This window comes from Agelaius phoeniceus, chromosome Z, assembly GCF_051311805.1.
Source record: "Agelaius phoeniceus isolate bAgePho1 chromosome Z, bAgePho1.hap1, whole genome shotgun sequence".
Classification (NCBI taxonomy): domain Eukaryota; kingdom Metazoa; phylum Chordata; class Aves; order Passeriformes; family Icteridae; genus Agelaius; species Agelaius phoeniceus.
In genome coordinates, this window is record NC_135303.1 from 66,951,495 (window position 1) to 66,977,615 (window position 26,121).

The window sequence follows — 26,121 nt, forward strand, 5'->3', positions numbered from 1 at the left end:
GAAGGGCCAAAGCCCAACTAGAACTTGTCTGACTATTGTCATAAAAGACAATGAAAACTGTTTCTGTAATATATTCTCAACAAAGGCAGGCTAAGTAGAATCTCCATCCCTTACTAGATGCTGGGAGAATTATAGTGACAAAGGATGAGAAAAAGGCTGAGGTACTTGATGGCACCTTTGCCAGTCTTTAATGGCAGGACAAGGTGTTCTGAGGGTACCTGGCCACCTGGGCTAGAAAACAGGGATGGAGAGCAATCCCTGGAAAACAGGGATTGAAGCTCACACAATCCAGGGGTAAACAGTCTCTGACTTGCTACACCACTTAGACACACAGGTCTAGGAGACCAGATGAGATGCAACCACAAGTACTAAGGGAGCTGGTAAAAGTGCTTGCTGAGCCATTTTCCACGATTTATTGGCAGTACTGGCTACCCAGGAGGGTCCTAGCTGACTGGATTGTTACTCCCATCTATAAGAAGACCTGGAAAGAGGACCTAGGGAACTACAGGCCTGTCAGCCTGACCTTGATGCCATGGAAGGGCATAGAATAGATCATCCCAAGTATCATTATGTGGCAACTGTAGAGCAACCAGGAGGATCAGAGCCAGTCAGTATGAGTTTGTGAAAGTCAGATGCTGCTTGATGAACCCAATCTGCTTCTGTGACAGAGTGACATGCTTAATGGATGAAAGAAACACTATGAATGTTGTATACCTGGACTTGGTAAAGCTTTGGACACCATTTCCAACAGCATTCTCTTGGAGAAACTGGCTTGGATCGGTGCACTGTACACTGTGAAAGCAAAATGGCTGTATGGCCTGGCCCAAAGGGTGATGGTGGATGGAGTTACATCCAGCTGGTGGCTGGTCACCAGTGCTGTTCCCCAGGGCTCAGTACTGTGGCAGTTCTGCTAAATACTGTTACTGATGATCTGGACAGGGAATTGAGTGCACTCTCCGGCACTGTATGGATGACACCAAGTTGGGTGTGAGTGTTGATCTGCTGGAGAGTGGGAAGATTGTTCAAAGGGATCTGGACAGGCTGGACCATGGGCCAAGGCCAGTGGTGTGAGGTTCAACAAGGCCCAGTGCTGGGTCCTGCCCTTGGGTCACAGCAAGCCCAGGCAGTGCCACAGGCTGGGGCAGAGTGGCTGCAAAGCTGCCACAGGAAAAGGCCCTGGGGGTGCTGGTGACAGCAGCTGAACATGAGCCAGCAATGGCATCCTGGCCTGTGCCAGCAATAGTGTGGCCAGCAGGAGCAGGGCAGGGATTGTCCCCCTGTACTCAGCACTGGTGAGGCCACACCTCAAGTCCAGTTCTGGGCCCCTCACTCCAAGAAAGACATGAAAGTGCTGGAGCATGTCCAGAGAAGGGCAGTGGAGCTGGGGAAGGGTCTGGAGCACAAGTCCTCTGAGGAGTGGCTGAGGGATTTGGGGTTGTTTAGGTTGGAAAAAAGAAGACTTAGGGGAGATCTTATAGCTCTCTACAACTCCCTGAAAGGGGGTTGTAGGAAGGTGGGGGTTGGCCTCTTCCCCCAGGTAACAAGTGATAGGACAAAAGGAAATGGCCTCAAGGGTGCTAATGGAGGTTTTGTTTGGATATTAGGAAAATTTTCTTCACAGACAGAGTGCCCAAGCATTGAAACAGGCTGCCCAGGGAAGTGGTGGAGTTGCCAACTCTGGAGGGATTTAGAAGGTGTTTAAATGTAGAACTTGGGGACAAGTTTAATGGTGAACTTGACAGTGTAGTTTAGTGGTTGGACTTTATGGTCTTAGAGGTCTTTTCCAAACCAGATGTTTCTGTGATTCCATGTTGTTTCTATGTTGTTGCTCTACCACAATGAAAGGGTTAAGAGCACAACACTGTGAACAGTGGATAGCCTGAAAGCTAAATGGATTTGGCCTTCATAAGGGACACTGAATCCTTCCTACTAATGTGGCAACTAATCTTACTGTGATCTTCATGGGCAGTCAGGACCCTAGCTTCTGCTTTTGGTAGATACTGTATACTCACTTTTGCAACAAATACGTTTCGGGGTATTGAGCTGAAAATACCTACCTTTCCACCACAACTCCCTTTCTATTGCCTGGACAAGATCTGCACTAATTTTAACCAAATTCCTTCCAGTCTTGTCCATAGTGAAACCATGAACATACAGCTTTTGGACTGCATGCCAAAACTGCTTCTTGTGTCTCTGCAGCCACCAACCACAACTGACAGATTGTACTCTCTGAATGGACATAGACATATGGAACATATAATACAGTGTCATTAAATTCCTGGGTTTAAATTGTACTTTATGAACTTGTGTAATAGTTGTTTAGGTATCAGAGAAATAAAATATTCTTACCAAGATGCAGAATATGAGGATGCAAATTTTTTGATCTGTTGGTCCAGTGTGTGAAACTGGAAAAATCTTCACACTTCATCATGTTTCTGTCCTCTTATCCTCAAAAACTGTCTTTGTATTCTTTTGGATGGTATCGTTGTATCTGAATAGACACTGAATTTGGCAGTAAGCAACTTGCACAATATAGATCTTACTGTTCCCCCTACAGCTTGCCAAAAATAAAAGATAAAACATGCTACAGTTACTTGAAATAACTTCTAATTTGTGATACATCCACTTAATCATGGTCATTTAAAAACACATTCATTTAAAATCTTAAATTCTGTATAAGAGATGACTAAATTCAGAAAATATACTCTTGACTTTTCTTAAGAGTGATGTAAAGTAAAAATGCACTTTTATCACATATATTGTATTTAGATTCTTGGGAAATATGGTCCAAATACTGAAGTACAATAGGGTTTCTGTGATTCACAAAGATTATGAAAATATGTTAGTCATCATGACAATGACAGTTATTTAGTGCTTAAAAGCACCAATATACAGCAACTATAAGGCCTGGAACAAGATGTGGTGATCAGAGAAAATGCTGGGACAGCATTGCTCACAGAATGGGAGAAGTGAAATGGGCAGATTCAGGGTCTGCAGAAAGGACAAGCTGGGAAGGTGAGGGGGGACATAATCTTTTATGTGAGAGAGCAGTCAGGATGCATGGGCTGCTCTGGCCTGGCTCTCTGCCTCAGGATGGGTGATGGGATGGCTGGGTCCTGGTGGGTAAGGATTACAAGGCAAATCCTAATGTGAGGAGAGATGTTTATGAAGGGTTAGGAAAGTTGACTCTGATAAGGGATATGGGGAAAAAAACAAAGCTTTCTACAGGTTCCTTGTTGGGAAAAAGAGAAGGGAAAATGTGGGCTCATTGCTGAATGGTCAGGGATCTAGAAGTAAAGGACATGGTAAAGGCCAAGTAGTCAATACCTTCTTCACCTCAGTCTTAAGAAATAAAGCTTTTCCAGTTCACTAAGACCACAGAGAAAGACTGGGGCAAGGAATACTTATCCTTGGTGGAGGAAGAGCAGGTGAGAGAACATTTAAATGTCATTAATATGACTCGATATTCATGCATTCACAGGACTTGACAGGTTGTACACATGAGTGCTGAGGGAATTGGCCCTTGTCTTTGTGAGGCCACTCTTGAGTATCTTTGAAAGGTCACTGCAAATGGAAGAAGTTCCTGAAGACTGGAAAACAACAAGGGCACAAAGGGGATTCATAAAACTACAGATTTATCATCTTCACTTCAATCCCAGGCTCAAAGGATTATGGTAGCTTGCACAAACACCACCTAGTGTAGAGTGGTAACTACTGATATGCTACAGGGACTGAGACTGAGTCCACTATTGTTGAACAATTGCATTAAGGGCCTAGAAGTGGTGGGACAAGAGTGCAACCTTAGAAAATTTGTAGATGATACAAAACTGAGATGAGTGCTGCTATGCGGATAGATCTGGGCAGGCTGGAGAAATGGGTCAACAGAAACATCAGGGAAAATGCCAAGTCCTGCACTTGGAGGAAAATAACCGTCTATGTCACCACAGGCTGAGGATCGATGAGCTGGAAAGAAGCTTTGACCAAAAAACATCTGGAGGGCCTGGAGGATGAGTAGACCATGAGCCAGCATCATGCATTTACAGCAGAGGCCAACAGCCTCCTTGTCTGCGTCAGGAAGAGTGTTGCCAGTAGCCAGGGAGATTTCATCTTTCTCTGCTCAGCCCTGATGAGAGACACCTGGAGTGCTGTGCACAGTCCTGAGTTCTCCAGCACAAGTGAGACATGAACATATTGGAGTGAGTCCAGCAAAGGGTCACAATGATAAAGAGATTGAAGCATCTCTCACTGAAGGAAAGGCTGAGAGAGCTGTGTGTGGAGAAATCTCAGGGAGATCTTATCACTGTATGTAAATAATCTGATAAGCAAAGTAAAGACAGAACCAGAGTCCTCTCAGTTGTCCCCAGTGACAGAAGAAACAACAAAAATCAAAATACTTAAAATTCCTTTCAAAAATAAGAGGAAAGTTTTTTTACAGTGAGGGTGACTGAAGGCTGAATGAGGGTGGTTGTGAACAGGCTGCTCAGAGAAGTTGTGAAGTCTCCATCCCTAGAAATACTCAAATTTAGTTGGATACACAGCCCTAAGCAACATGCTGCGGCTGATTTGTTCTGGGCAGGGGTGGGACTGTGTGTGCTCCAGAGGTGCCAACTAGCTTTGATGCTTCTACAGTTCTGGAGCTAGAACCTCCAGATTTAGACCCAATGGTAGCATAGCACAGTAATAGGAACAAAGACTGGGCACACTGTGCTAATGTCAATATTCTCTCAACAAGAAAGAACAGGATCTGAATTTGTATTTAGAAAGCACAAGGGCACATGGAGTAGATCTGTAGTCTTTCATTCTATATATCACATGCTTTAGAAAACAAGAAAACAAGACAGCACCTCAGAAAATTTAAAAAAAAGAGGGTTAAGCCTTAAGAGGGATGAAACCCAAAATTTGTTTCTGCCCCTGTCTTCTAATGGCAGTCTATGCCCTGTTTTTTGACCATTCACCTTGTGCCTTGAGTCTTGGCCTTTGCTATTCCTAGTTGCTGTGGCAGAGCACATGATATCCTGGGCTCCCCTCTGTTGACTTAGCTGTTGTGCTGCCACGCCATGCTCCTGGCCTGGCAATCCTGTGACCCAGCAGCCTGGCGAGGAAGCTCTGCACTCACAGGATGTCCCTGCTTACCCTGGCCCACAGTTACCCATCAGATGGTCCTGCACAGCCCAGGGTGGCTTGCTCAGGAAACTGATGTGATGCTCTTAACAAGGAAGGATTTCATGCCCATGTTCTTCAAAGAACTAGAGCTTGTTTCACCCCTTGAGTTAGGAGCCACAGCTATGGAGCAGGTTGTTGGTTGCACCGGCCCTGATTACCATACTCTCACAAATAGTACTTCTGCTCTTCCTGCCTCCTGCTGCTTTAAACAAGCACGAGGCAGCCCAAGTCTCCCATCAGCCTCCTGGGCCAGGCCTTTTGGGCACTTGCAGCCCACGCTGCTTGACCACCATTGCTGTGACAGCCCTGTCTGCCTCCATTTCACAGCTCTACAGCCACCACTCAGGCACACAGACTGCCTTGTTCTGCTGTAACATCAGCTTCCAGGAGAAGTATCACAGACTCTGAAATGAGCTGGAGAACCCCACAGAGCTGCAGTCAAGTAAATGTGACTCTACCTATGTGTAATGGCACATACATTTTTTGAGTCTTTCTACGTTATTTTAATTTTAGATGCTACTAAAAATAAAATAATTAAAGCCCAAAATAGCAACAAATTTTAAGCTTTAATATGTAACAGATTTTGAATTTGACAGATTCGATTGTACAAATTAGGAAAGAAATGAAAATATACAGAATAGGCTTGAATAAATGTTTTCTCCAGGCTCACTGCAATGGGTAAAAAACTCTAGTGGAACTCTAGCCTTCAAAAGAAGGCTATAATGCCCCTGACTGTACACCACAACTCCCACTCATTTTCATAACATTGTATGTGTTTGGTTCGCTGAATCAACATACAAAGCCTTATATCACAAACAAGGGCTGTTGTTTACAGATGCCAAGCCTACTAGAAGACCCTAGATTGATCTACTCTAGCCCAGCCAGTGAGGAAGTATCCCCATTTGACTTCAGCAAAGGAGCCAAATCTATGTAAATAAGTGGATGATTTGGTTTATAATTGTATGCTGAATTTAAATTAAGATCTTCTAGGCATATGTTCTTCCGGGTGGATATTTGTATTAGAGAAGGTCTCTACTAGATTCTTAAATTTCATCTGCAGTATCACCCACTCATGGAGTAGGCAGTAGAGTTCTCACAAACAGTACTCTGTGCTGCATTCATTTACTACTTCAGGTAGTCTGAAAGTTGTTTTTCTGGAAAGGACAATGCTCACTTGGTGTTAACAGCAGTTATGAAGTCCAGCCACACTGTGATGAAGGCAAGGACTTGTACTAATTCTGCTGGACACCAGTGTGCAGAAAGTGGCAATTAATTACTTTATTTTTTGTCACTGTCTGTAATGGGTTAATTTAATCAGAATAGCTCAAGAGGATAATTCCATCCACCCATGCAAAGACTTTTCTGCCATTGTATTTGAGCATAAAGAAATTTTAAAGCCTCATCTATGGCCAGCCAGACAGATGAACACCTCTGGTGTCTGCACAAACACCACTGCTTAGACTCAGGCCCTTTGTCCGACATCACCACACCTACAAAAGTCATCAATTTGGCACCATTCCCTGACATTAAAAATTTGGAGCGAAATTATTTTTGCAGCAATTGTTTAAATTACTATCCCAAATCTGGTTAAACAACTGAAAACCCCCTGAATTCTATAATCAAAGGAATTTCTTTCAGGATTAGGGCTGAAAATTTTTGTAATTTTCTGAAAAGAAATACAGATTCTCAGTGGATTCTATAACCTCAGATTTTGCATGGCAACCAAACAAATCTGTATTTCTTTAGTTCAGATACAATGTGGCATAATAGATGCCTACTAAAAGTATTTCACATTTTTAATATCAGATACTGAAGAAAAACAAATGTCTTAGGCTGCACCTGGGTTATTTTTACTCATTATAACAGGTAGAAGTGCTCTAGGAACATATCCCAATATAATTTTTAAAATAGTTACTGACACTTCTGTGTATGATACCTGTTTGTTAAAAACACAGTGCAGCCAAACTCTAAGCAACTTTAAATCACATGAGCACAGAATCATTAGGTTGGAAAAGACTTCTAAGATCATTGAGTCCAACCTTTGACCCATCACCACCTTGTCAACTCAACCACAGAACTTAGTGCCACATTTGGAAATTTCTTGAAATCCTCCAGGAATAGTGACTTCACGAAGTCCCTGGGCAGCCCACTCCAATGCTTAACAACCCTTTCAGTGAAGGAAGTCCCCCTGATGTCCAACCTGAACCTCCCCTGGCACAGTTTGAGGCCATTTCCTCTTGTCCAGGTACTTGTTGCCTGGGGAAATAGGTCAACCCCCACCTGGCTATACCCTCCTTTCAGGCAGTTGTAGATAGTGATCAGGTCTCCCCTAAGCCTTCTTTTCACCAGCCTAAACAACCCCAGCTCCATCAGCTGCTCCTCACAGAACTTGTGCTCCAGACCCTTCCCCAGCTCCACTGCCCTTCTCTGGACATGCTCCAGCACTTTCATGTCTTTCTTGGAGTGAGGGGCCCAAAACTGAGCACAGGATTTGAGGTGTGGCCTCACCAGTGCTGAGTACAGGGGGACAATCCCTGCCCTGCTCCTGCTGGCCACACCATTGCTGGCACAGGCCAGGATGCCATTGGCCTTCTTGGCCACCTGGGCACTGCTGGCTCATGTTCAGCTGCTGTCACCAGCACCCCCAGGTCCTTTTCCTGTGGCAGCTTTGCACCCGGCAGCCTGTGGCACTGCCTGGGGTTGGTGTGAACCAAAGGCAGGACCTGGAAACCTTGGCTCATGATCTAGCCTGTCCAGATCCCTCTGAAAAATCTTCCCAATCTCCAGCAGATCAACACTCCCACCCAACTTGGTGTTGTCCACAAACTTATCAAGGGTACACCTGACACCCTTGTACAGGTCACTGATGAAGATACTACACAGAACTGGCTCTAGTACTGAGCCATGGGGAATACCACTGGTGACCGGCCACCAACTGGATGTAAATCCTTGCACCACCACCCTCTGGGCCAGGCCACCTGGCCAGATTTTAACCCAGTAAACAGTGTACCAGTCCAAGACACAGGCTACCAGCTTTTACAGAAAAATGCCATGGGCAACAATATTAAAGCTTTGCTAAAGTTCAGGTAGACAATATCCAGCAGCTCTTTCATCATCCATTAGGCAGGTCACCTGGTCTTAAAAGGGGATTGCGTTGACCAAGTAGGACTGGTCTTTCCTAAATCCCTGCTGGCTGGGCCTGATCCCCTGGTTGTCCTGTATGTGCTGAGGGATTACAATCAAGATAATCTGTTCCATAACCCTCCCCAGCAGTGAGGTCAGATTCATCAGCCTGTAGTTCCCCAGATCCTCCTTACAACCTTTTTTGTGGATGAGCATCATGTTGCCCAGCCTCCAGGTCTGAGACCTTCTCAGTTAGCCAGGACTACTGGTGGAGAATTTCTTGGTGAGTGCTTCTTCCAGCTTCCTCAGTACCCTTCAATGAATTCCATCCAATCCCATAGAATTCTGAGTGTCTAAATAGCTCAGTACTTCATCATGTATTGCAGAAGATCTGGCTGGTTGCCCTCAGGATGAGTCTTACTGTTAAAAACTGAGGCAAAGAGGACATTGAGGACCTCAGCCTTTTCCTCCTTGGTGATAATGTTTTCCATGCCCAATAAAGGATGGAGATTTTCCTTGGCCTTCCTTTTGTTAAGGTATTTATAAAACCACTTTTTATTATCTTTCACAGCAGTGGCCAGACTGAGTTCTAGTTGAGCTTTTGCCTTTCTAATTTTCTCTCTACATGTGCCAATGACATCTTTGTACTCTTCCTGAGTTACCTACTTCTTCCAAAGGTCATAAATCCTCCCTTTTTATCTCTAAGTTACTAATTATACTGAAAATACTGATTAACATGTCAAGCTTCTGAATTATCCATGGATGTGGTACTACAGCATTTTAGTTCATACTAAAGCTCATACACTATCAAGGCAAATCTGTTACACTCTGTAATATGCTTTGATTCCCTTCATGATGCCATTTTCGTACATACAAACTACATACAGCTTTTCAAAACACTTTCCAATTAACCCATGGAAGGTGCATTCCATGAGTTCACATAACATGTTTTATTTGCTAATGCAGATGCAAGAGCCTCAGCTCAGTGATTAGGCTGCACCCACTTAAGTCCACCAGTGTATAGCAAGCACAGAGGTAGGAGTAGAAAGCTCTCAGTATGCACAGCTAAGGCCATACCCTGCAATGCTTTTCATGCACATAAAAGGCTAGGTGTTGCCAGTTTACACATGCTCTTTATGATCAGCATTTATGATCAGTTCTTGCAATCTTGCCCCTTCCTCATTCCTGCAAATGATGGTATTGCCCATGACTTGTTTCTCGGAATTATCAACAGTGGTCCACAAAGAAACCTACATGGAATCCAAGAAAGTGCACTTCTTGTGTGGACGCAGTTCATAGTACAAGGAGGACACCAAACTGATGGTCTACTAGTGATGTCTCATCAGCCACTGATGAGAGGACCAGCAGCAAGGACAAAATATAATTTAAGAAAATCAAGTTTTTTCTATATGGAAAAGGTATCAACTTATCCTCATCAAAACCCAGTACTTGCAGAGCAGCATAGCAGTATAACAGAATGCCTAGGCAACCCTAAAGTGTACTGAGTCTCCTGCCCAGCAAAGCAGTGAGGCCATCTGTTCCCCTCCCCAAGGTCAAACTTGCAGACTGCACAGGCATTTGAGTCAGCAAAGGAAAGGGAGTCTCAGTTCCTCAACTATCTGGTACAGATGGATAGAGGAATCCTGATGTACCTGAATGATTAACAAGGGAGGTGGCAGTCCCCTTTACTTTGCTCTAGTGAGACTCCACCTGAAGTACCACATCCAGCTCTGGAATCCTTGGTAAGACATGGACATGAAAGGACATGGAAAGGAAAAGACATGGACCTATTGGAGCAGGTTCAGAGGAGGGCCATATGACTTAGACCTGGAGCACCTCTGATATAATGAAAGCTGAGAGATTTGGAGTTGAGCAGCCTGGAGAAGAGAAGGCTCTTGGGAAATCTTATTGTGCCCTTTTAGTACTTATAAAGGGGACTTACGAGAAAGATTAACACAGACCTTTTAGTAGGGTCTATCACTTTGTAGTGATAGGGACTGACCCTATGGACCAAGACAACTTCACCTAACCCTATACAAATCCCAAAATATTAGTAGGCATTTGGAGAACATGTACCACATATAGCTGGAGTAAAGGTATGCAGATCACCAAGTAAGAGGGAATATTCCCTCCATAAAGGGAATAAGCATAAAATACTCAAGAGACAAGTGAATGACTTGTTATGGCTGTAAGATAACAGAAGAGAAAGATTGTTATATGTCCTACTGTTTACCAGAAAGGTAAGGAATAACTAAGTAACTAACTAAGGTAGAATTGTTTAGCCTTCTGTATATTTACAACAGTATCCAAAAGAATCATGCCCGGCATGCAATTGGACATTGGAGCGTCTGGATCTGCCTAAGTTGCCTATCCTTTAACATCAGCATCTATACATACCTCCTTTGCCTTTTTCCCCCACATCATGAGCACTCTTGAGAATGAAAATCACAAAAATCAATGGGACTAGACTTCCAAGAAAGCAAAAGGGCTTGTTTCCTGATATAACAGCTTCCAGATGGTTGGCTTTTCTTGATGAAAGATGTTGCAAATGCTAAGTTTATACATGAGTTTAAGGGGTGACTAGCGAAGTTTTTGGAAAAGATTCTCTGATGTAGATGAAAAGATTATCATGCAGAGTTCAGAAAATCATGAAAATGGACATAGGTTGGAAAAGTTAAACAATCAAAATGCACTTATGCTTCTTATTGCATTTGTCGAGGCACTAACTTACACTATCTTGTCCAGTAAGTATACCCATGGTCTGAATCAGTTGGATTGGTCCTACACACTTTTCTTTAGTATTTTGGATTGTCTTCGTACTGCTTCATAAGATAGATAGCTACTGTGTTCTTGACTGGCAGGAATGACTTATGGTACGTTTCAGAAATGCAACAAATGGCAGAACGTATCTGAAAACCATTTGGAAATGCAAACTATGAAATGGACTTAAGTAAAAAAATGGGCAATGTTATGTGACATTACTAGACAGGCTAATTATGACTTTATAGGTAATAGCAAACTGTGTAAGATTCTGTATTTTGGAAAAGTTCTGAAGGATAGCAATGTAGCTCTGTTGAAAATAAAACACTTAAAGTATTATAAATCTAGTATGAAAAAAAGGAATTCATAGGAATTCATGGGAACAAGAAATGGGATAGTTTTCCATTACCATTTGCAACATACAAAATTGCAGTAGAAATTCCTGCATATGACACCAGTTATTTTTTCAGAGGTGTTGAAGATCTGAATCTGGCAACAGAAAGTGATAATTTTTAAGGTACACAAGCAACTTCTGTCCAACCACCTCTTAGTAAAAAACATTGATTACATTCTGATTATTCCTTATCCACATAGAAAGGTATAAAATTACTTTGAAATATGCAGCATATTCTGCATCTAAACACAAACCCCGAGGCTTTTAGCAATACAACCACTTTTAATCAACACTGCTTTCATATTTAAATTTGGCAGGTTGTTTAATGTCATTACTTACAAAAATTCTATGAAGGGACTGAATGTTTTAGGGATTGTCTTGCAGCGAATAACTGTTGTATAAGTTTTTAAAAAAAGACTTCATAAAAAATGAAGTCTTTGATAAAGATCAAATTGATAAAATGCTAGGATACAAATTTGCAGAAATTTATTTGAAATTCTTTGAAACAGATTCCATTAGGTTCTGACTGATCTAAGTGGGCACATCTGCAAATTAACTTCATAGACAGAAGCATAAAAATATTGAAGTGATTAAATAATCTTCCTGTAACAAAAGTAGCCACTTCCATTTAACAAAGAAATTGATCATTTTCCTATAGACTGAAATGTTGTTATAAATTCAAATATTCTCTAATGTACTGGCTCAGGGAAGATGTATAGTGATATTTATAAGTATATTTTAAATTTCTGCCAAGACCTCGATTTGTTCTTTTCATACAGATAGACACATAAAGTTCCATGATTTCAGGAAGAAAATCAACATCCCAGTGCTTTTATCCTCCAACTTTACACATTCACCACAGCTCATCCTACTAAGGTTGCCAAGCACATAACAATGCAAGTGACAATTGACACAACAGAAAATATCCAGAATTAAAATACTTAATATCAATGCTTTCTTTAGCAACAGAGATGACATGAATGTTGCTAAAGCTTTACCATGGAATTAGGTCACATCACTTTGGCAACAATTTTCGGGTAAAACTACTCAGTGTCTGACACCTCTTTTTGGTTTTCCACCAAACCAAATAGTATGAACCTTGTTCATATGAAATTTAAAATTGTATGAAACACAAATCATAAAAGTTTTCCAAGTACAAGCTAAATTAAAGCATCTGTATTTGCTAGATAGAATGAAAGATACTTATCAAAACATCTTTTACCTTTAATTGAATGCATTGCTATATATTTTTATTAAATTAGATTGCTTATAGTTGTGTCTCATTTTCATGTTTTTGAAAAGGTTAGTAATGTGAGTGTGACCTCTTAAAACACCCAGACATCCAATGAGGTTGAAGATCTCAGCTGAAGTTACTAGTTTAGCATCTCTCAAAAATCAGATTCCACAGCAGAAATATCAAGACATAGCCTCAGCTGTAGAAGGGCTTTAAATAGTTTTATTAATTCAAGATTGTTCTGTTATAGATTTAAATCTCTGTCAATCAAGATCTTGTTTGTATATACTTAACCCTATTTCCCAGTATTTTTTAGTAAATAGTTGCCATAGCTTAAGATGGTTACACAGGGCCCTGAAAATCAGAGTGAATCTACTAATGTAAGAGCAATTTCAGTTTTTTTCTGTAGGGACAGGTGGAGTAGAATTGGTTGTAGACCATTCCACACCAATGTCAGGTGCTCTTAGCAGGAGTATTAAAAAGATGTGACTGGTAAACCATAGGCTGGTAGAACATGTGAGGACACAGACCAGTACATAGATAAAGGGGGAACTCCACAGTTTACATGGATTATAGCATTACTGGCAACACAGACTGCTGCCACTGTGTATAAAGCTTCTGAGATACTTTTCTGGTTAGTAACAGGCTGCAAATGGCGATGCACGGGACTACCGGGAGACACAGTAGCAGTCAGTAGATGCAGGGGCACTATACGTAGCCTCGACATATACACACCCACTGAAGGAACTTCCTGAGTTTGGCAAGCACTGGGACAGGCTGCCCACCGAGGTTCTGGATATCCCCTCTCTGAAGACATTCAAAACCCACCTGGACATGTTCCTGTGTAACCTGTTTTGGATGACCCTGCCTTGGCACGGAGTGGGGGTTGGACTAGATGATCTCCAGAGATCCCTTCCAACCCTGTGACTCTGTATACACCTGGAAGGAACAGATACAGCCTGTCAGGAGAGCATCCGGTTATCTCCCTTAATGCTAACCTCCTTGGAAGTGTTTAAGTAAAGACTGGACGTGGCACTCAGTGCCGTGTCTAGGTGACATAGTGGTGTTTGATCACGGATTAGAATTGGCGACCTCAGAGGTCTTTTCCAACCCGATGGATTCTGTGAGTCGGTGTGCCAGCTGGGACAAGGGCCCAACGCACGTACTCGGGCCAGAAGGCCACGTGGGTTGAGAGCAGCCACCGGGCACTCCGGGGCCTTGGCTCGGCCCCCCGCACAAGTCCGGGGTCGGCAGGGCTGACGCGAGGCCACCGGCGAGTCGGCGGGACAGGAAAGACGACAGGCATACTGGCGGCAGCGCTTCCCTTTCCATCGCCACTTGCCGGCGACCCACTCCTCCTCCTCCTCCTCCTCCCCCCTCGAAAATGGCAGCGCGGGCCACGAGCGGTGGGGGAGCGGCCCGCCCGCCGCCATCTTGAAGCGGGAGGGACGCCGGCCGCCGAGCCCCTCCTGCCCGGCCTCCTGCCGGAAGTGGCGTCAGGCGGCTCCCGCGCGGCCACACCCCCCCCGCCGGGCCTCGCGGGATCGCCGCACGCCCCGCACGGCGCCGGGCCCGCCGCGCGTGCCCCCCCTGCGCGGGCCGAGAACCGGGCGGGCGCGCGCCCCGGGCCGGGGCGCCGGGGAAGCGCCGCGCGCCAGCCGTTACCGCAGACCCCGCCCCTTCCGGGGCGCTCGGCCGCGCCGCCGCCCCCGCCTCCCTCCGTCCGCCCGTCGGTCCCTCCCTCCCGCTCCCGCTCTCCTTTTGTGAGTTATAGCAACCGTTGCCTTGTGAGTCGAGCGCCATAGTCACCGTAGTCCTGGCGACTGTTACCCATCAACAACAGCCGCTCCGCTCCCGCTCCTGCTCCTCCTCCTCCTGCCGCTGCTCCGCACCCCCTGCCTCACCGTCACCCACCACAACAACAACAACAACAACCGCAGCCGCCGCCAGCAGCAGCAGCGACAGCGGGAGCGCCGCCGCAGCCCGCCCCGGCACAGGTGAATGCGCTCGGCGGGCGCACCCCGGCCCTCCCTCCTCCTTCTCCGTGAGGCATCCGGGCCCGGGCTGCGCCTTCGGGCTGCGCCCGTGCTCGCGGGGCGGCGAGGGAACGCGGGGCTCCCCGCCGACCCCCCGCGGCCCTCCCGGGAGCGCTGTGCGGTCGGGGGGAGAGGGGCGGCGGGCATAGACGGGGGTGTCGGGCGGGGAGCGGGGCCGGCCGCCGTGCGGGCCGAGGAGGAGGAAAGGCTGGGCGATGCCGGGGACGCAGGCACGCTGCGGGACCTCCAGGACAATCGCTGGGATGCGGTGGGTGTGCGTCTGAGTTGGGTCTCGTTTGTACGGGTTGGGAAATGGAGAAATCAGGGAACGCGCTGCGGCCGCAGTCAAAGGTTAATGGTTTTAAACCTGAAAAAAGGCGTAGGGTTGAGAGGAAAGATGCAGCCGGAGACAGATCCTGTAGGACAGCAAGAGCAGGGGTTGATTTCCCTCTTTCACTTAGAGGGGCCTTGTTCTGATTTGATTTGGCTACTAAATGACTAAATGTTGCAGGTTTTTGTGAACTTGCTATATCTTTTAATGATACTCTCGTACTATCGATCATATGAACCCCCCTTTTACTTTTTGTGCTGTCTCTGTGTAATTTTTTCTTTTATTCATAATTAATGTTGCAGTTTGTTTTTGTGCAAGCTATATTTTCTTTGTATTGTGAAGTGGGGTTTTGTTTATTCAATACCCCCACTAATACATACATAGAGTAGCAGGTTGGGGTTTTTTTCTTATTGCACTCCTTCTGCAGGGAATTGTTTTTAAATTATGCTTTCATAGTGACAGTGTAGCATGGAACAGTGCCTGTGTAGGTCTAGTTTATTGCACAGTGAGTTACGTTAGTGTTGAGAGAATCCATTTGTTTCCTTAAACTCTCCACGATGAAGGAAATTCAAGATACTGACTATGGGTTTCAGTGCTAAGCAGCGAAGAAAGGAGAAAAGAACAGTATGAAAAAGAAGTCTGTGTGATTTTGTTAGTGGTACTGCTTTTCAAGAGTACTTTTGTGAAAGAGGGAAGGGGCAGCTATTTACCCCTCAAAGAGATGTAGGAGGACTCATGTTATTAATGAGTATGACTTCCTTCTTAGTTTTAATCCAAAATGCTTGCTTTCTTCATCCATTTTGTGATTGCTTATTAAGATCTATCTTATTAAGATTTGTGTTGTCATTGATGTTGAATCATACTTCATATACTTTTTTAATTGTTTGTTTGGATGAAGTGAATTTTTGGCATCTTTTATGGCAATGAAACATTTAACATCTTAACATTTCCATACCCACTTCCACTCTCCCCTTTGACTTGTCAAATCATGTGTTGTTTTGGTAGATCTGAAGTGGTGACTTATTTATTTCCTTATTTATTTAGTAATATAATTAGGAAAAATAATGCTCTTGTTTTTAATCTAAACCCTACGTACAATTGTGCATACACCTTTTCCATTTTTATGTCCTTAGATATCCAGTGTAAGATACGGGATTTGTCTCACATTGGAACTACCAATGAGTGTGACTGGGGCAATTTTTTCAAGCAGGTATTAACTAAAAAATCTGCTAAGTGGTTAGTGCATTGTTTGATACTGATATTCCTTGGAGCAAGGCATATTGGATCTTTTTTTAAATGTGTTTTAATATTTCATAGTTCACAAGAACTTAGAAAATAAATTATTTTAGATAATGACCAAAAGCCCCTACATCATCGTCTTTTAATTTTTTTACTCCAAGATGAAACCACTGTGTGCTAGTTTTGTAGGCCCTGGTGTAAATAAGTTCTAAATACACTAAGAATTTTCAGTGTGAGTTCTTGTTGGGTATCAGTTATATGGCACATCTAAGTCCTTATGAATTTGTTGTTAGTTTCTGTGATTGATTGGTTTTGAAATAATTCCTGGCATCTACTGTTGTTGAAAAGATGTCAGTTCTGCACCATACCTTTCTTGAGAAGCTCTCTTAGAGCAGGACAGAATACTGCTGAGGATGGGATTATTCCTGGGTATTGAAATCTGTCTTTGCAGAATATATATCCAGGCCACCGGGTAGCAAAGGAAAGTGTGTGCCTGTGTGTGAGACAAAGTTTCTGTTCTAATTCTGCTGGGTGATGTATACAGGTGTTTCTGAAAAATCGTATTAAAAGCACATGTTTTTGTCTAAAACCAAAGACCTTTATAGTACTATTTGGCTGCATTTTCCTTAGCCAGGGACTGCAATTTGGAAAATAATAAAGAAGGTGTAATCATGCTTTTAATATTATGGACTTCACTGTGAAAAGTATTGACTCTTTATTCTCTCTGAGATACTGCAGTGATCACAGACGAGATCTGCATTATACATTCTGATTCCCTAATGACCACAGCTAACAAAATAGTTGGTGGTTATAATGCTAACTAGTGTTTAAAAATGACTTGGCTTGTGATATTTATTTATTTATTTATTTTAAATCTATAGGTTTTCATGACTTACAGAGTGTGACTATCTAATTTTGTTTCAACATATCCAAACAAAACAGTAAGGATCAGCTGCTCTATTGTGTTATTAGTAAACTAACCTACATTATGCTACTTTGGAGAAATCCTTTCAGTAAGGTAGTGTAGGTACAAGAAATCAGCGTCAAAGATACTGTCAAAAGCTGTTTAAGATTTTAAAGACATGGTGCTTTATTAGATAATTAGGTTCAGCTTTGTTAGGTCTATCCCATTTCTTGTTCCTTCCTGACAGGGTATTGTTAATCAAAGACTGCCTAGAGAAATAAATGTTGCACTTTATTTCCATTTACTAAACTTTTGAGAAGTCCAGCTGCTTTTGTTTGCTTCTCTTACTTGAAATGTAAGCCAGTGTCTAAAATGCAATAGTGGTTTATCATTGTAGTTCCTTTTAGTGTTGTAGCTAGTGTTTCTCATTTTCATGCTTTACTTTGAAAGGCTTTCTTCCCTCTGAAAATATTCTAGATTAGTTTTATTTTTTACGTGCAGTCTTCAACAGCTTACCACCTGCAGGTATGTGTCATGCAGAATGCTTAAAAAATGAATAGGCTTTAAAAATATATATGACTATTAAAATGGTTTTTAAAAATCATTGTCAGTTGGAAAGGCATATGAATGCTCTACAATACAGAATAAAAAAGGAGCTTTCAGTGGCAATATCGTGTCTTGTAGTTGGAGTTCCATTTCAAAATTGAGCTCCTTGTCAAATTTATGTACTAGAATACAAAAAGAAGAATGTTTTGAAATTATCAATGAAAATTTTTTGGGTTTTTTTTCTTTTTTTTTTTTTTTGCCAAAAATTAGGGCTGAAAACTTAATGAGGCTTTTAAAATTAATAACTGAAGTTTAAGACCTTTTATTTCAATTAGCCACAAGTTTATTGTCTATGTATTTTGCCTACAGTTGGTTGTCAATCAAAACAATACTTCTCTTTTCTCTCAGCTAAGACTTTGATTTTTAGATTTGGCTAAATCTAGTTTGTTAGGGACAGATGGCTGATTTAAACAGGTGTCACTTACATTTCTTGTGCCTTGTGTTGAAACTTCCAGAGGTTTACAAAAGAGCTTCCTAAAGCAGATGGTGATCTCCACTTCTGTGATTAGAAAAATGTACTTTTGTAGGAAATTATTTTCCTAGTGACTAGGTGTATTTTAATAGTTCGATGTGTCATATTAGACTTTATGCTTTAATAGTTAAAATGTCAGCAGAGTTTGAAATGTTTCATATAATACAATAATTTAAAATTTTTGTTTTCTCATTGGACTTTTAAAGGAGATGTATTTTGGTGTGAAATTCAGCAGTTTGAGTGTGTGGATAGCTGTAGACCTAGCAGATATATTGCTTGGTGTAACATTTTGTTCCACTACCTTATCTTTTCTACTTAAAGATTATTTCTTTTTGGAATATTTTTTAATAAAAATGAATTACTATTAAGAACACAAGATTAGTGTGAAACAAATGTATGTTTAATTTTATTTTTCTGGCACCTTGATGTATTATCATATCTGCAGGTTTCTTTTCTTGTAAAATTTTTTATTCAGTACTTATAATTTCCTCAATTACAAAAGATTTTAATAGGGAAGAATGAAATTGAAGTTAGTTTTCTAATAATTTTTGATATTTTTGTTTTCTAAGGACTCCTTCTTTCTTCTTTTTATGTTGACTTTTTTATTTCAATGACTGGTGTTTATTATTAATTGTTTTCTTTTTCTAGCAGATGCACCAGAGGGTGCTGTGCTATTTGAAATACAAAAAGGAGAGAAAAATCCTAAAAGTTTGTTCATTGAAATGCATTGGTAAGGCATATGAGACTTGAATAAACATTACTGAAATTTTTACACTTTTCTGTGCAGTGCAATATAGCAAACTTTCTGTTTTGACAATATTATGTTAAAAATCATAGAGTAAATTGGCTGTTCTGGATCGGATTATGTCTGTGTATGTAGATTCACACACTTAAAATGCAATTTCTGTTCATCAAAAGAAAACAAACATTTATATGTAAATTATGTCTGTTTAACATATAGCTAAACCTATATAAACGGTATACTTATTGAAGTACTACATGAATTTATGTGAGGCACACATGCATTTTGGAGTGACCTTTATTGTATGTTATATTTTTCATTTATTAGTCTACGTTCACATTTTATATAGCTAATTTGCTCATATGTGAACTCTTTTTAAAAAGTGTATTGCTGTATATAAAATTTTTTTTCCTTTCTCATCTTCCTAGATGAAACTGAGGTGGGCATGGGAGGGTATGTACTTATGAATTGCAAAAAGGACAGGATATTTTTCTCTATCGATCAGTAGTTCTGGGAAAGAAAGCCACCAACCCACCTCCCTCTCACACCCTACCCCCCCAAAAAAAAACCCTAAAGAAACAACAACAATCAAAAAACAAACCAACAAAACAAACAAACAAAAAAAAACCCCAACAAAAAACCAAAAAAAGTGCCCAAATCAGCCCCTGCCTCTACATATTTATAAGTACTAAGTTTCATTTAATAAAATTCTCTATGGATATATGAACCTGTCAGATTAGAAATTAATTGTAGTAATTTCTGTAGTTTAGTAATATCTATTTTTTTATCATACCCCATAAAATTAATAAGGTAATATTTTTTCCCTATGTGTAGTGGTTAATGGTGTCGAATTTAGTGTAATTTCCTTTTGGAAACATGCGAAAAGATGCAGAGTGTAGCTAGGGTAGTACGCCTTAAATTGCTTCATTTTGGACACTGTTGCAAACAATTTAGTTGTTCTACCTGTTCCACTATTATAAGTTGTTTGGTTAGTTAGGAACTTCAGTTCTGGTGTCCTAAAATCAAGAGGTAGTGGATGGGATATATTGTGAATTCTGTTTGATAAAGAAATTTCCCATTTTACAATACAAATTTTAGTGAGACTTGGTAGGTTAATTTCTAGCAATTTAGAGTTCCTCTTTGAATATCTAATTTATTTCTAACTTGTCTTCTTTAAATTCTTGCATGACGTTCATAGCAATGCTATGAGAATGCCAAATATTGTACATGAATAAACTGAACTGAAGTGTACTTGTAGCATTTATGATTTTATTCATTCATCAAAGAGAGGAAAGAGCAATTTAGCACTATTTTTAAAGGTCATTTCATTCACCCAGAGACCCAGTATTTTGAGTCCATCTCAGCTTCTTAGACCATCAGTGAGTAAACAGTATATTTAGTTCTTTCATTTCTTCTTATTGAAGACTGATTTCAATAAGTTTATAAGGCCTTTAAGGCAAGGACCACGTATTTAGATTTTGTTCAGGCTTTGGATGCTGCTACTACAACTAATGACTCAAAGCCATGTTTGCTGTTTATGTACCAAGTAAGTGGATTCTTCCTTCTGTTTTACTTCCTCATTATATTTAATCTAACTATGCCTTCTCTTACATACCACCTCAGGGATTTTTTCTAAACTCTGAAACAGTGTAGTTAAATCAAGCAACATTACAAAGTAGAAATAGAAAGAGGCGTGTCTGTTAAAAGGTGAAGTATGTCAGTTTGCAGGTGCCATTGACTCAGATTATTCTACCTCAGTTAAGGTGTTCTGGGGTTTTGGGTTTTTTTTGTCTGATTACTTTTTTATGTGCTGTTAACTATACATCCTTTATAAGCAACTTTAATAGCATAATAGGATTCTGTGACAGAACTATTTACAAGACAGTTATTAATGTTATAGATAGCTATTTATTTATTAAAAAATACATTTTTGGCTCCGGTGAACCAGTTTATGTCTGCTAAATTTTCAGGTGATTCTCTAATACCTTTGGTCTGATTTTCTTCCCCTCTCCCCGAAAGTTCCTAAATCTGGGGTGGGAAGAAAGGATGGTGGCAAGCAGTCTTGCTTATGAATCTCTCTAATCTGACAGTGATATTGGAGGTTTATTGAATTTCTGAAGTTTCCTTTCTAGTGGATGAGATGACTAGGACTGTCAATTTGTACTATTGTCTTTTGGTGTGATCTCTTGCAGATTATCCACAAAGCATTTTGAAATGTTGCTGTTGTACGGTGTGGCATCATCTCAAGAAAATTAGTCTTATCACTTGAGCTTTTTCTTCCTTGCATCATGGTAGCATTCTGCACTGCAAAGAGCTGGGAGTGAAATTAGCAGTGAAACTAACTGAGTTGAATGGTAAAAAGTAACTAGCATTATCTAAAGAGGACTTAATATATTCATTTTTGGTATGGGGAAAGCAAAAAAAAAAAAACCCAAATAGCTGTAGTTCTCATGCTGTTGGAAGCAGCGGTCAATGTCAGGATTTCTGTCTTACATTAGATGTCTCATAAATTTGAAGACTTATTTTCTATTTAACTGCTGCAAAAAGTATTCAAAATTCTCCATCCTCATTGTTTTGTTTTCCTTGTAAGATATCTGCTGTATTCTTACCTCCTTATTGTTCTGTGGCTTGAGAGTAGATACAATAGTTACAGACTTAATAAAGGAAGAATAAATGTTTCCTACCTCCCGTTTTTGCTGATGAGATGCACATTGCAGTTCTTCCATTAGGAAGGACATGTGGCTATACACAAAGGATTGTTAATTTGTCTTTCTAGTTAATATTTTATATATTGTGTTTATTATTGAAAGTCAGTGTTAATTACTTTGTATCCCAGAGAATTTAGAAGTACAATAAAAAAATAACCTTTCTTTAGAACTACTTTCTTTAATTAAAATCCCATTCTTCCTTTTCAGTGTTTTTAAGAAAAATAGTTATTGTATAATTGCCATTTAAAAACTAAATTGTCTCAAAATTTCTGATTGAAAAATCTGGAATAATTTAATGATCATCTGATATGCATTTTACAGTTAAGTTATATAAAGGTGTTGTTTAAATATATATAGTTCAAGAGACTGTTACAGTCATTTATAAAATACGTGACTTGAAAACTATTACAATACATGAAAACTATTTATACTTCTATAGGAAAGCCCAGCTGTTTTCAAGTTAAATTAGCCTTGGATAGTGAGGAGCAGTTGAGCTACCTGTATAGTAGCTGATTTATCAAATTGACTGTTAGCCACGATGTGAGTTGACACACTGTGGTAGCTAAGCTTGAACTATCATATCAACATTTGTATTTGTCTTTAGCATTTAGTTCACTCCTATTTTGTTTTGTCCACTTTCTGTTAAATCAATTCAACTGAGTTGCAATTTGCAGAGGAATTGATAAATAACTCTTCCATATTCATTGTATTGTTTTCCTGTCAGATTTAGTAAATGGAGAAGTGTAGAATCCAGGGTGTTTCTAATTCCTCACAGTTGAAACTGGGTAATATTAATAGCAATTCCCTGTAACTTCTAGGAAGTTTATTCATTAGACTTTCTGAAAAGCATGGAAGCTCTTCTGTGAGCTACATCATCCTTACAGTTGTTTAGAGAGTAGAACCTGCTTAGTGTTAAACCATAGATTTAATGTAATTTAATATAATTATTATTTAATAATAAGTGGAGGTAAGTAGGACAGAAATATAGCTTCATTCCCTTATTTTGTAGAAAAATTTTTGAGTTGCAAGTCTTGATTTTGAAGTGAGGCAAGAGTGAAGTGAGGCAATTAAGATGAGAACACAGCTCTTCATTGTCTCTTTCCAAGTGCTTTCTGATGGAAGGTTGTCCTGAGTTGCTCTGGCTTTCTCTAACTTTGAAACTCCTTTCTAGGGTAAGGAGCACAGTCCTGAGAGGGTATTGCATGGAACAGTAGTGAGCAAGTAAATGTATAGAGAGTTCAGTATGCTGGGTCTGTAGTGGTGTGGAGATGAGAATGGCTTAGGGTTTTGCAAACCTCAGGCTAGTTCACAGGTTTTGTGTCTGAAGTACCCTTTGCTAGCAAATTTAAGTCACGCTGAGGAAAGGTTTATTTGCAGTAACTCAGAATTAGAGATGGTCCTACAAAGCAATAGCATAATTTATCATGTAAGTAATTATTCTGTCTTATGAAGCAGACCTTCCAGTGTTTTAAAAGTTGTGCATTTACACTTATTCAGTTGCATCTGTTTGGTGTAGTGGTTTTTTACTGCTGTTGTTTCAGGTCATTCAGATGGTCAGTTGTGAAACACTATAAACTTAGGAACTTGTGTCGTCTGGAATATCCAGACTTTATGTTACTGTTTTATAGCCATACTTCCTGTGGAGGCAGATTTAAATTTCAGATATTAAAATTTCCTGCCATGATCTTGATAAGGGCCACTGAGTCAAATTTCCTGTCCTTAATAGGGCTTGAAGGTCTTCAGTATCTTCACTCCTTGGCCTACTTTAATACTTATTTTTACTTATTGAATGCTGAAGAAACTGACATTTCTTGAATTCAGGGAAGAGCTGGACACAGAATCATGATTTCAGTGCAGTGACCAACTTTCATGACCTGATGAAGATGGATTCTTAATGCAGTCTCAAATCACTGGTTACAAGTTTGTTTGTCACAAACATATTTCAGGCAACTGAGATGAAGAGAAGTTTTAGGATTACTTTCCATGTGAAAGATTGACATATAAGGGCACCCACTGCTTGATTTCAGGATGAAATACTAGATTATTTGGCTAAGACTTGTAACAACTCAGTGCTGTAAATCTCAGAAGCTTTTAATGGCTTGTGTTCTAAACACAGATGTAAGTTTGAGATATTCAGAAGTTCTTGTGTCAGCATAGTTCTATTTTCTGTTACATGCTATGTAGGATGGTAACTCTTCATACACAGCTGAATTTCTTGAAAGCTCAACATCAACAGACCATCCATCTGCAGCCTACTGAAAAAAGGGTTAAACTGGAGCCAGTAGTTAATTTCTTTTCCTGTACTTAATAATAATTAATATTTTGAAAAACTATGAGCATTTTCTTCCCATATTTTATAAAATGGAAAAAAATAAAATGTCCAAGTCAGAAAAACAAGTGGATCTGGCTGATAGGAAAGTAGAAGTTATGTTTTTGTCATCTGTGATAAAGAAAGCTGTGTATGTGTGTCTAAGTCTTGGTCAGAAATGCTTTAGTATTTGTCCCAGAGTTTGTAGTATAAGAATGGGAAAGTAACAGATTTCGGCCCTTAAAAATGGCTTGAAGATGTAATTGTGTGTTAATAGGGGGAATTGAGATGTTGATTCATAATGTGTTACATCTTCTAATAAAATTACATGTGTCATCTCCATAAAACAAACTGCATGGTCACAAGTATACTTTGTTTTATTGCTATGCTTCTGACCTCCCATTGATCTGTTCTCTCTTAATATTTAGATTTCGTTTTTAAAAATATGTTCATTCCACATGAAGTACTTCTGTCTTCCATAGACTGATTCAAAAGCATTTTATGTGCTCTAGTTACAGGATTTAACTTGCTAGTATGGAAATGGTTAAGTTTACTGTAATGATGCCACAATGATTTTTGCTTTCTTGTTTCCTCCTTATATATATTTTTGACGATATTTACACTACTGTTGTATAGTTATATTGTTCCTAGCTAGCCCCAGTACTTTTCTCTACCCTGATGGACAGAAGGACAAAACACATTCCTGAAGCTCCAAGCCCCAGGGGTCGAAGGCCCCTATCTTGTCTTGGTTCTCTTTGGGAGCCAAGGTTCAAACCAGCTCTTGGAGACACATCTTCATAAATAGAGTTTAGTGCCTATCTAAGCTGGGGGGGAGTTCAGGAAAGGGTAGAACCAGGGGGAATTACCTCATCATTTGTGCTTCTAATTAGGGATTCTTTTCAATTATGATAATTTGCTAAACTTATAAAACTGTATTCACCCTGTGCAGGATTGGTATTTTTACATACCTGCCCCTTGCAGGCCTCCAATAAAGACCAGCCTTTGTATTACCTCCTATACTAATATTGTCTCAAAAGTGTATTGCTCATTTCTAGATCTTTAAGGCATCAATAAAACCAAAGGAACAGGAGATGCTTAGGGTACTCAGTGTAGTATGGTGTGCAGTTTGCGGTTGGTTTGGTTGGTTGGTTGGGGTTTTTTTCCTTTAAGAGTGAAAGAAATGTGGAAGATACTTTCATAGGAATAAGAATCATCTAGCAAGACATTTTATTTTAATCTGGATGGTTCAGCTTGTCAAATGGAGTTACTTGTGTTAGAACAAATGGTAAAACTGTTGGTTTTTACATCACTGACTGCTATGTCATTTCTGTATTGAGCATATTGTCTCAAATAATCTGCTAGCCATCCTTCACAGGGTGTTAGAAAGCTTGTCTTTTCTTACAGCAAACATACAGATTACCTATTATAAACATAGTTGTTTTAGTGAAATCTAGAACAAAAGTGGTCACTGAAAAAAATACTCTTTTAACCTGCTTCTACAAGAATCTTCTGGACAAAAGAGAGAGAAATGCCAGTTCTGTGAAGCTCTTTAGGACTTCAGAGACCTGTAGCTGCAGATTGCAGGCTGGGGACAGAGTGACTGAGACTACAGGCTGGATGAGACCCTGAGGTCCATGGTTGTCAGGTAGCTGAATATGTGCAAGCAGTGTGCCTGTCCTGTAGGAAGGATAAAAAATGTCTCTTGGGCTGTATGGACACAGGTATAGGCAGGGAATTGAGATCAATGTTTATCCACATCTCTTCTGTATTTATTATACCACATTCACATGCATTTCTTGCTTTCTGTCACTCTTCTGCAGTTGTGGGAAAGATGTTGGTTGGAGTGAGTACAAAGGGCCACTAAGATGGTCAGGAACTAGAGTGCACATCTATGAATAGGTACAGAAGGACATGGACGTGTTCAGTCTAGAGAAGAGAGAGTTATAGGGGTCCCAACAGCAGCCTTCCCTGAAAGTGCACTTCCTACGGAAGTGTGTGGTGAAAGGATGAAAGACAATCACAAGACAATTAGATTAGACACAAGGAGACCTTTTTTCCCCATGAGGACAGCCTAACAATGCACCTTGGACTAAGTGAGGTT

General features: G+C 40.5%; 1 protein-coding gene across 5 annotated transcripts in view; it reads left to right on the forward strand.

Moving 5' to 3' along the window:
- Positions 1 to 14,266: 14,266 nt before the first annotated feature.
- Positions 14,267 to 26,121, forward strand: part of RFX3 (regulatory factor X3) — a 107,965-nt gene continuing 96,110 nt past the window's right edge. For 2 of the 5 annotated variants that reach the window (XM_077172293.1, XM_077172294.1), the window contains exon 1: positions 14,270 to 14,671. The gene's annotated coding sequence lies outside the window, so the exon portion shown is untranslated. Of the gene's footprint in view, positions 14,672 to 14,745; positions 14,979 to 26,121 lie in introns of those variants that run through there. The other 3 variants (XM_077172295.1, XM_054651513.2, XM_077172296.1) reach the window with 3 other exon arrangements.